The 11,417-nt window shown below is 32.6% G+C and overlaps 1 pseudogene; it reads right to left on the bottom strand.

Annotated features, from left to right (window-relative positions):
* Nucleotides 2,205-7,124, bottom strand: LOC109713468 (annotated as a pseudogene).

Genomic DNA, 11,417 nt, shown 5'->3' with positions numbered 1-11,417 from the left:
TATATATATATATATATATATATATATATATATATACAGAGTCCGACTACTATACTCTTATGAGTACGAAGTTGATTTCGATGATAGAGCTTCTGAATCGACGATCCAGACCGTTAAATATTATGTAGAGCATTTAAAATTTCTACAAATCAAATTTTATAATTTTTCGATATCATTTACCTTACAATCAAAAGCTCACAAAATTGGCAATTTTTAACGGCCGGTATGTGATACTTGCTAGTTTAACGGTGTAAAAGAATCGAAATAGCTTGAAATTTTATAAAAAATTCTATTCACTACCTAGATAAAGATCAATAACCCCGATCTTAAATTGAAGGATCTGATTATCCATTTTTAGGATGTCATTCGATTTTGACCGTTCATTTTATATCCATTTAATGAACTTTATAATGATTTCGAAAAATTACAAAATTTATTTTTTAAAAGTTTCAAATACTCTAAATCATGTTTAACGATGCGGATCGTCAATTTGGAAGCCCCAACATCGAAAACAACTTATGAGTACGAAAGACGCTATACTCATAAGAGTATAGTAGCCCTACTCTATATATATAGTGGATCGTCGATTCGAAAGCTCCATCATCGAAAACAACTTATAAGTACGAAGGGCCCAATACTCATAAGAGTATAGTACCCCTACTATATATATATATATATATACGAGTGAGCTACTATCTATCCCACGGAACAGACAGCACGGAGCCTCCTCCGATGCCTCAGCTTGTTTTCGATGTTGCATTTCTGAATCGTCACTCGGCTCCGCTTAAACTTGATCTAGATATTTGGCAGTACCTAGAAAATAAATTTATCTTTTTTCGATACTCATCTTGCCTAGTGATCCGCGATCAGCTCAAAATCAGCTCAAATTTCAATGGCCATAGTGAGCCGTTTGGCAATTTAACGGTCGGTACGTAAATATCCCGAATGCTACGTGAAATTCTCTGATAGAAAATTTTTTAAAATACTATATAAAAACTAAGATCAATATCTTTTCGACTTTAAAATTTAATATTCATATTGTCATTTGTAAGATTTTATTTTCAAGCCGTTGATTTTGAGGCCGCCTTCGTCACATAGGCAAATGATATCGTAAAATCAATAAAATTTATTTTCTAGATACTTTCAAATACTCATGATAAAGTTTAACGGAGCCGATTGATGGATTCGACAGTCGCAACATCAAAAACGAACTGGACGCAGAAAAGCGTCCGTGCTTCCGGATACGATAGTAGCCTCATCTATATATATAATATATATAATAATATATTATCAGACTATTTTTGCCTGATAGCCAAGGAGTTCTCATACCCTATTTATGTAAAAGGTAAGCGAGAGATTATGGCCAGCTTTCATATATGATCCATTCTGGACACTACATAAGACATAAATAAACTTGGGACTAGAAAATATAAAAAATATTGGCAATTGATTTATTTCAATACGCACAATATGATGATTTACATATTGGAACTCAACCGCATACAGAGCAATCGTCGCTCGCCCCAATCTCAAAATAAGCTGCAGCGAAGAGTAAATTGGTCATCCAGTAGAATACAGGAGGATCTTTTCGAACAATACTATTCAAATCAAACAATTATTATAAATCCCAAGTTTGATAATATGTCACGTTACGCAGGAAGAATATTCTGTTTGTGTCCACTTTGCAAATACGTAATCTGACCAGTTTTCGCAATACATCTCGAAAGACTTAAACATGCCAACAGGGTAGTTAACGAGCAGGCTAGCTTAAATACAGCGTAACCAGTACAAGTGGCACCTTACCATTCGGAACATGCCTCATTGCGTTCAGCGCACAACAGACTGCATAACATTGTCACTTAAAAGATAAAGGTAGAAAATTAAATCTAGCACATCACATCCCCAAACTTAATCAGGCGAGAAGAGAATCCAAGAGACACGACGAGATGTGATGAAATCATCATAGGATCCAAATTAAATAGCACGAAATGAATTTTCGAGTATTAGATGGCACCTATAACCTTTAATATTTGCGACAGCAAAGGCATGTAAATAAGAAACATCCTACTAACATAGCAAGAAAATATCCGACCAAGTATAGCGAACAAAATATCTAAAAAGACAGTCATTTCAAGCCAATCGACGCAAGTTCCCAAACACTTTACCGAAACAGTATGGCTATATAAAGAGGAATAGGAATTTTACCTTAGAACCATCAAGACGGCCACCAATGCATCTATGGAAATAGCACGAAACATCTTCATCAAGCTCGAAAACCAGAGTCCAATTTCAGGGGAAGTGGGACATTCTGAAGCAATCTAGGGTTCACCCATATTAGCATTTGAAGCCGTGGCAGACGGATAAGATGATGATGAGGATTAGGGCGATGATGATCCCCAGCACAATCAGCTTTATCTTCATGTTCTGCAGCCACATCTTCCTTCGTATCTTCGTCCCTTGCTGCCGAAAATCTTGTGCCTGAAAAGCAAAAACATTGGAAATTAGTTGCAAATAAGAACCTGTATAGAAATCCAATAAAATACAACAATAAGAGGACACAAAGTAGTAACGAGTAACAGATCCATCATTGTCGGTAAAATTCGAATTACAGACCTGGGAGCGAAGGTTCTCTGTCTTGTCGACAAGCAGCTCAATTTTCTCTCCGCGATCAAGAACCTAATAATACAGAAGGAATTCCCCACGAGAAATCAGATACAATAAAATGATATCACTAATCTCAAAACATCACAAAACCTAACATATTTCGTACAAGGAAATACTTCATTACGTCCCCCAAACCCCAAACACCATGCAAAGGTATATTCTACCTCGACATCCTGTGGTTCAATTTGTAATACTTTAATACCCAATTGTTCTCCTTCTGGTTTTCCATTAAACCATAGGGTAAAATGAGGTCAAAAGTTCAAAATTTAGCACAATGATATTACAAACATTGTATAGAAGGAATTAAACCACTTAGTACTGATTCCTTCTTCTAACTTATAGTTTGATGTATCACGTGACTGTTACTTGCTCAGTTTTAATGGAAAGCCACAAGGCAGCAATAAAGTGCCACACTTTAAACCACAGGAATTTCCTCCACTAACTGGGCTGTAAGCAGGGCGGTAAAGCAGAGAGCTATACAACATTCGAAGTATCGGAAAATTCCCAAATAACAATGAAAGGCAACCACACCATACCTTCTCGATATTTTCCATCATAACTCCTTTAACTTCTGAAACCTGAGCTTTCACTTTAGCCAACTTACTGATCTCCTCCGGGTGGTCCACACAGTACTGCATGTGCTCCTTCAGTTTTGACCTGAAATGACTATGATTAACTACTAAAAGCACTAAAGTATATTGATTTGAACTTAGATGTAAAATGAAAAGGTACCCAAAATCTCGGTTAAGGCTGCTGGCCGCAGCAGTTGCAGCTTTGCCTCCTCCATATCTTTTCGTAAAATCCTCCTTAACCCTCTCTAAGAAAGCAATGGGAATTTGCCTCCCAACTGACTCAACTGCTACCACACAATACGCTGCAAAGTTGAAAACAAACATTAGCTACTAATGAATAGTTTAAAAAAGTTTCTAGAATAAGAAAAAATCTAAATCAAGGTAGAGACAAAATAAGAGAATCTAGATCTTGCAGTTTAGTCCTTTTTCAACTTTTACTACCCACTATTCTCACATTGACTTGCTATAGCCCCTACTGTTCTGATAGGCCACTAGCAACCCTGCTAACATACCATTAGATAAGGTGACATTCTCATGGCAGGTTAAAAGCTCTAAAACCACGATACGTTCCAAAATATTCACTATACCAACCAAAAGAAATCTGTTGAAACACACTGCATCTCTCAGCTACATATTTCACACGACTGCATTTTAACACCATAGAAGAAAAGGGGATACTATTTATTGCCGTCGTAGCATATCCATGAACTACAACTCAACCTAGTCTGTGCTTAGTTACTAACTTGCAATCACTGGCATACCAGCTAAGTTTTAGCCATAAAAATCAAGATTGGAACACGAAAATAATTCATAAATGGACAACAATAACGTCCTAAAAATGGATGATCGGATCCTTCAATTTAAGATCAGAGTTGTTGATCTTTATCTAGGTAGTGAATAGAATTTCCTATCAAAAATTCAATCTATTCCAATTTTTTTACACCGTTAAACTAGCAAGTATCCCATACCAGCTGTTAAAAATTGTCAATTTTGTGACATTTTGATCGTAAGGTAAATGATGTCGAAAAAATTATAAAATTTGATTTCTAAAAGTTTTAAATGCTCTAAATAATGTTTAACGGTATGGATCGTCACTTCGGAAGCTCTATCATCGAAAACGACTTCTGAGTACAAAAGTGATCGTACTCATAAGAGTATAGTCGTCAAACTATATATATATATATATATATATATATAGAGCTAGGCTGGTATACTATCAGTAGCACTTTTCGCCTTTTGATGAAGCGATTATGCAGTTAGGGAATGACTAGTGGTCCCCTAGATTAACTGGGTGGTTAGTTTGAATGTATGATCGAACGAATAAAAATGTTAATAGGGTAGATCTAAACGGCCAGAAAAACTACTAAGCACTTTCAAGGTGCTTGTGCTTAATCGATAGCAATTATACTCTCTCTCTCTCTCTCTCTCTCTCTCTCTCTCTATATATATATATATATATATAAATTAGATTTTAAAATTATCATTTGCTCAATATAACTTACATATTAGTTACAATTAAACCTAAAATTTTTGGCCCCCTTGAGTTAAATCTTGGCTTTGTCTTGTCCCCGCCCAGAGGTTCAGGAACAAGCAAAGTTAGAAAAATATCAGTCTTGGTTTAGTATTGGAGTTGACCCAGACACCTAGTGTTTTGCTTTCAAACATATGACAGTTTCAACATTTTTGCTTTCCATTTGTTATGTTTGTTGAAAAGTCCCAAAGTTGTAGAAAAAAATTACAAAAACTATTAATAATTAAATTAGTTATAATGAAACTTCGACTAACAATATAAATGTTCATGCTACTTTTTCACAAAATACAGCTTACTCTCATGTTGCCTTCCATCAAAGAGAACAAAATATAATAAAAAACACATAAATAAATCAAAGTTGACTCCATACACAAGTTTCAGCCATCTCAGGTTGATGTCTAGAGTAATGTTTTTTTAGATCAATTTTAACTGAAACCTACAATCTCTGGTTTGGCACTAGTTTCATTCTCTACTTTTAGATCAGCGCAAAAAAAAAACCTCTATATTACCTTTGTGATTTCAAAGTTTTGACTGAAACTTAACTTGGTGACAATAATATCAAGATAAGTAGACATAGTTATTTCTCTTGCTATTCTAATATATGAATCCAATGAGCAATTTGGATGTTGAGAATGATGTCTATGTGCCTAATGTAGATGTTATTTTCACGACAAAGATACTTACTGTCACACCAAAATCAACTTTTTGAAATATTAAACTGTGAGAAGTGAGAACTTAGATAAAAAATTCCAGTGTGAATACCAGTATGTAAATGCACAAACATCAGTATAACTCTCTACAATATATAAATTGCCGGTCTGTCTTTTTCCATTCACAAATAGACAGACCTTCTACGATAAGTCGATAACCAACATTAAAAAAAGGCAATGCTAAAAATACATCTTCAGCAGCATCTTTGTTAAGTACTTAAACAAATGTTACACACTAAATGTTTCAAGACAACATATTTCATAATTTTTCAGTTGATATTGTAGACAGTACATCAAATTCTATCATCATCACAAATTTACAGACAAAAGCAAGAGAAAGTAAGAATGGCCAATACTATCTTTCTACATAAAATGGTAGTAAAACAACAAAATCAACAACGAAGCAGATAGTTGTCTCAGATTAGCTTATGAAGCTAGTTACTTATGATTTATTTATAACATAGTTTCCAATAGAATTATAACATAGTTTCCAAAAGAATAACTACAGCAAATTTGAACATAATTCATGACCAAGCTATATGAGAAGATTCCAACAATGAACCAAAGCCTCCTCAGCTGTATAGACATGAAAACACATAATCTGAATGCATGAAGTTTCTTACCAATTATTTGCTTATCCAAGAAGTTCCTAGTAAAAAAAAAAGGAAACAAGAAAAGGCCCTGTACCCTTTAGATCTAGCAAATCTCAGTGCAATCATTGCAGAACCACCAATCATATCAGATTCAACAAGAAAATTATGCAGATAATAATCCTACCAATTGCATCACAATTTCTAAGAAAACTAAACTATGTGAAAAGACAAAGTGCGAACTTTAGTAACATGCTATTATCTACGTGGTAAATTCTGCAAACATAATATAGAGACCAAAATAAGTAAGATGGATGGCAAGTACACACAACTTGTCATCAGATGGTCTCTCATAAACAAAAAAACAAAAGGGTAAAGATGAAAAACCAATCATAACACATGTAATTATAGAGGAAACAGCTATATACTCTACCTACTCGCTTTCCTTTTTCGAAAAATCGCACGAATCGATCTGTCTATTAATCAGCTAAGAAACACCACGATCGTCTCAAACTACGCAAAGCAACGAGACCTAACACTCAAAAACCCTCGATTCCACCACAATCAACCCCCAAACAACCATCTACCTCCCCAGATCACCAAATCCAACCATTTCAACAAAAATCTCAGCAGAAAAAGGGATCAACAACGCTAAATAGAAGAGGAATAGGGCGATCGAGAGAGATCGGAGCTCACTGAATCCGTCCTCGACGAGGTAGTTGAAGGTGTGGCCATCGCAGTTGTAGGTGAACTTGTTGTTGCTCGCGGGAAGCTTCTGGAGGCATTGCGCGGCGATGGTGTTGAAGTTCCCGGAGAACTCCGTGTACTCTGCGAGGACCACCGTCCCCCGCGCCACGAAGCTGTAGATCAGCGACTGTTGCCCCATCTCCCACCTCCTCCTCCTCCTTTCCTCGCCGAAACCCTAGCCCTAACCCTAGATCTCGCCGCGAGGGAGAAGGGAAAGCGATCGGAGAGGACCGGGACAGGGTCGGGTGGAGTGGATTCCTTTTTCTCTCTTCTAGAGAGAGAAAGAGAGAAGAGAGAGAATGATGATAGAGCGGATTAGTGTTACATAAAATAAAAATTTATATTTAATATATTTTTTTAATTATTCTAATTTCCCAATTTTGAATGTGAGAAAAAAAAAACTAGGGTAAAGTGTATGAATAGTCCCTGTACTATCCTGAGAAAAAAAAAACTAGGGTAAAGTGTATGAATAGTCCCTGTACTCCTGATATTGTAACTTCCTTTTATTTTTTTATCTTGAACACATATTTTTGAATTATCAAAAACTTAAATTTTCTTATGTAACAAATATTTTTAAAATTAATTAATCAATGTTTACTTATTTTCTATAGTTTAAAAAAATTTTATAATCAAATGCAGTTTATATTGGTCGTTAAAAAACATTAATTTTCATATAAAATATTAGATTAATAATTATTAAAATAATATAAATATTAATTAAAATATTGTTACTGTTGATTCGAAGGACCGTTTTTGTCAGAAATAAACGGCCTTTTTAATGTAATACATTCATAGCTTTATTTAAAAATATAATATAAATATAAGGTTGCGACTAATAAACGAAAACTAAAAACATGACGAGCCGAAGGGACCGGGATATGCTGTTGTCGTGTAGTCAGCATGAAGGACTATACATATACCTTTCGATTTTAAAACGAATTTTCTTACATTTGTTCGGGCTCGAGCTCAAAAAGGGGTAAAGGAAATGTACGTTTGTTTTGAATTACTCAAAGAGAATACCTCGTTCCTATTTGAATTTAGCGAAAGATCCACAACTCGTCTTTGCTACTGCATGCTCCACGTGTTCCTTCGAGATTTCCGTGGTTTTCTAAATATCTTACTTGTCATTAATTTTGGTGTCTTGCGTCACTATTAATGATGATTCCGAGTCCGTCTGGATTGCAATCCTGAACGTCTATGATAAAGAAAGAAATGCGTGGCCGTGAATAATGTTTGGAATATTTTTATATATGGCTGCAGAATTCATTATTTTCGATCGATGCTGTTTTTTATCGCAAGCAACGCAAACGCAGCTGATTGGTTGGCTTTTTTGAAGGGTAAATATACACTTACTAGATCCCTCAAATATCATCGAGATTTCAGCTTTTTGATCACAAACTTGGAATTCGAATACAAGACCCATAACATTTTAATAAGATTTTTTTCTCATTTTTAAACATGTTTGTTCTAGTTATTAAGCTTAAGGCATAGTTGGTACAACTAAAATTGGAGGAGAGTGGAGTTATTGTCAATCGTAATTCTCCATTTTTATTATTTGGTGTATCGTGACACAATTTTTTCGTAACTCACCGCATCACTTTTAAAAAAAACGTAATTGACTATGGCGAGAAAAAAAAAAGATAAATCATAAAGAAAAATAAAGTACCGGTAATATTTTTTTCCTACTAGTCTAGTGAGAGATTTTCAGAAAAACAAATATAAAATATAATAATTATACAATAATAAAAAATTAATTTTTTAAATTAGAACTAAAAATAAAAGTTTATTTTAGCATGAAAATCCAATTACAAAAGAGAAATCGAGTTAAAGTAAAGGCAATATTCCTGTATCTAGTTTACTTAATATCTACTACAACTAATAAATTTTTTTTTTAGAAAAACTGTTCAAAAAAACCCCCGCTGTTTCGTATTTTACAGCTTGCCCCCTGTGGTTTATTTTTCTTTTCTTTAATCAATTTATTATTTTTTTTTGCTTAAATCATTAAATAAATTAAATTAAAGGTACTAAAGTATTATTGATAATCTAAGATGTGTAATCTAAAGTTTTTTGTAAAATTTAACGAATATAAACTAAAAGCTACCGAAAAAGATAAAACTGAAACATAAGGGCAAATTGATACACTTTAAACTAGAGGACCGGCAAGAGTGAAAAACTACGAAACCACAGTGGGGTTTGTTTGAATTTTCCCTTTTATTTTTCAATCACCTCTCATATCTTGGTACTTCTGATGTCCTATTTTTGAACTTAAAAATTATAATTTAATGGCTGTAAAATTAAAATATGAAAGAAAAAAATTTGTAACAGCAATGCATAGATAAGATAAAGTCGTAGCAGACATTATTAATATTAGCTCTTTAAATATCATAATAAGGTTTAATTCAATATACAGCTCTCCTGTACTAAATTTAGCTCTTTAGACATGTATGCGTAATATAGAATTAATATATTATCTGCTATGAATGATATTAACCGGCTATACATAAGGTTATTACATACAATCTCTCTATAAACATTCGAATGATAAATAATATTGTTGTATAAAGTCGCTTTTCATATGTATGCTGCTAAAGCGCTAACGTTTAAATATACTCCTAACTGTTAGGATCCCTTATAAAAATATAGTTTAACATCAATTAAAATTTTTAACGGTCTGATTAGTAATACATTGAATTGTTACTTATATTATGTGTGATGGTAGAAAAAGGAAGACGACCGTGTGAAATTTTGGAAGGATATATTTTATAGATTCCAACATGTTGAGGCTTTAGAGGATTACTATTTTGATTTAAAAATTAATATTTTAGCTTTATCTTCTATTAAAAAATAAACAGTTTGCCTAAACAACAACAACTAGAGTAACAAATAGAATATCACTGGAGTTTTAACAGAATAAAGATGGAAAGTTAAACTCTGTAGATAAAATATGTATTTCAATATGTTACTAGGAAGCAGTAATGAAATTATCGCTATAATATATTAGGGGCAATTGTTTAATAATTCCCTAAAAAGTTTTCGATTTTCTGATTTACTTCTCTTAGAAGCTAATATTGTGAAAATTATCTTTTTATGTTCGCAACCATATTCACACTATATCAATAAAGTAAATTCTGTTAATAAATTGTTCAGCAGCTATATGAACTTATTTATTTTACGCCTTATCCAATTATACCTTCTACCAGTTCCCCACTAATTTTTTTATTTGTCCTTAAGTTAGGGACGCTAAAAAGTATTTTAATTTTTGGTCTTTTCCATATACGTTTTATCATCACCAAATTATTTTTTGCTTATCTTATTAAGTTTTAAAGATAAAAGAGGGTTATTTTGATTTTTTAAACTTCTAATAGATATTAATTCAAATTACTTAATGGATATACTTGTACAAGATATTTTAAAATAATAACAAATATATAAAAGTATATTTGAAAAGAAAAATAAATACATAAGAAACCAGTTACGCCCTAATTTAAAAGCTATGATGAGTGTGCAATTTACTACTTTTTAGAGGCGTATACAGAAAATTTGCCCGTGGTAGGGACGGGGAAGAACGGTCGCTTTCCCCGCTCGCAATTGAGAACCTTGTCTTATCTACTAAGCAAAAAAATTTAAAAAAAAATTAAAAAAATTAAAGATCAAAAAAAAATTTAAAATAAAATTCAATGTCCTTAATCTCAGTTTTAGTTATTCTGTTACTAACTGTACAATCCGGGATTTTATTGGAAGCTTTTTTCGCGGATAAACCCGAATATAATCTTCAGTGACGGATTCATAATAGAGTGAGTTTTTCAATCTCCCGCTTATTTATAATCTGAAGCGTAGTAACGGATTCAGTAACGAATTATTTTTTATTATTATTTTTGTCTCATACTACCGCCATTCGACAGATCCGGAAATGGATGCGAATGTGGCGGATTTTTTATAACGGATCGAGTACGGATTAGTAAAGGTTAAGAAAGTATCCCGCCTCCCAACTCGATTTAATCTTAGAGAATTCGAGACATAATTTTTCTTATATTTTTTTGTTTCTATTTACCGCCTCCATTTGGCGGATCGGACGGAACTCGCACAACAGCCGATCCATCTGTATCCCTATAACTAGCAGTTTGTTGCAGTAATAATAAATATTGGAAATAAAAAAACAACTCTGCAGTACTTTTTTATTTCGAAATATTAAAAATAAAAATAAAATTATATTTAATTAAAATATTATTATTTAAAAAAAATTAAAAGTTATAGCTTCTGTTAGTTTTTATCAATAGTAAAAAATAATGAGAAAAGTACTTGATTGTATATTGATATAAAATATTTATTATTAATATTTAATAAATGTTATTTATTATACATATTTAAGTATTAAAAATAATATTAATATAATGTACTTAATAATCTTTATGATACAACTAATTTAATATAATATGTAATTATCATGCCTACATAATTTGCTTTCAATTTATAATCTAAATAAAGTTTGGACATTAAATTCTTAGACAAATATTCCATCAAAAGTACGGAATAGTTTATTAAATTATTTCAAATAATCAGGATAGAAAATTTAAAATGGTGTAAAAATTATTTGATGATAGAA

Source organism: Ananas comosus, linkage group 7 (assembly GCF_001540865.1).
Source record: "Ananas comosus cultivar F153 linkage group 7, ASM154086v1, whole genome shotgun sequence".
NCBI lineage: Eukaryota > Viridiplantae > Streptophyta > Magnoliopsida > Poales > Bromeliaceae > Ananas > Ananas comosus.
This window is presented reverse-complemented; position numbering and strand designations above follow the sequence as displayed.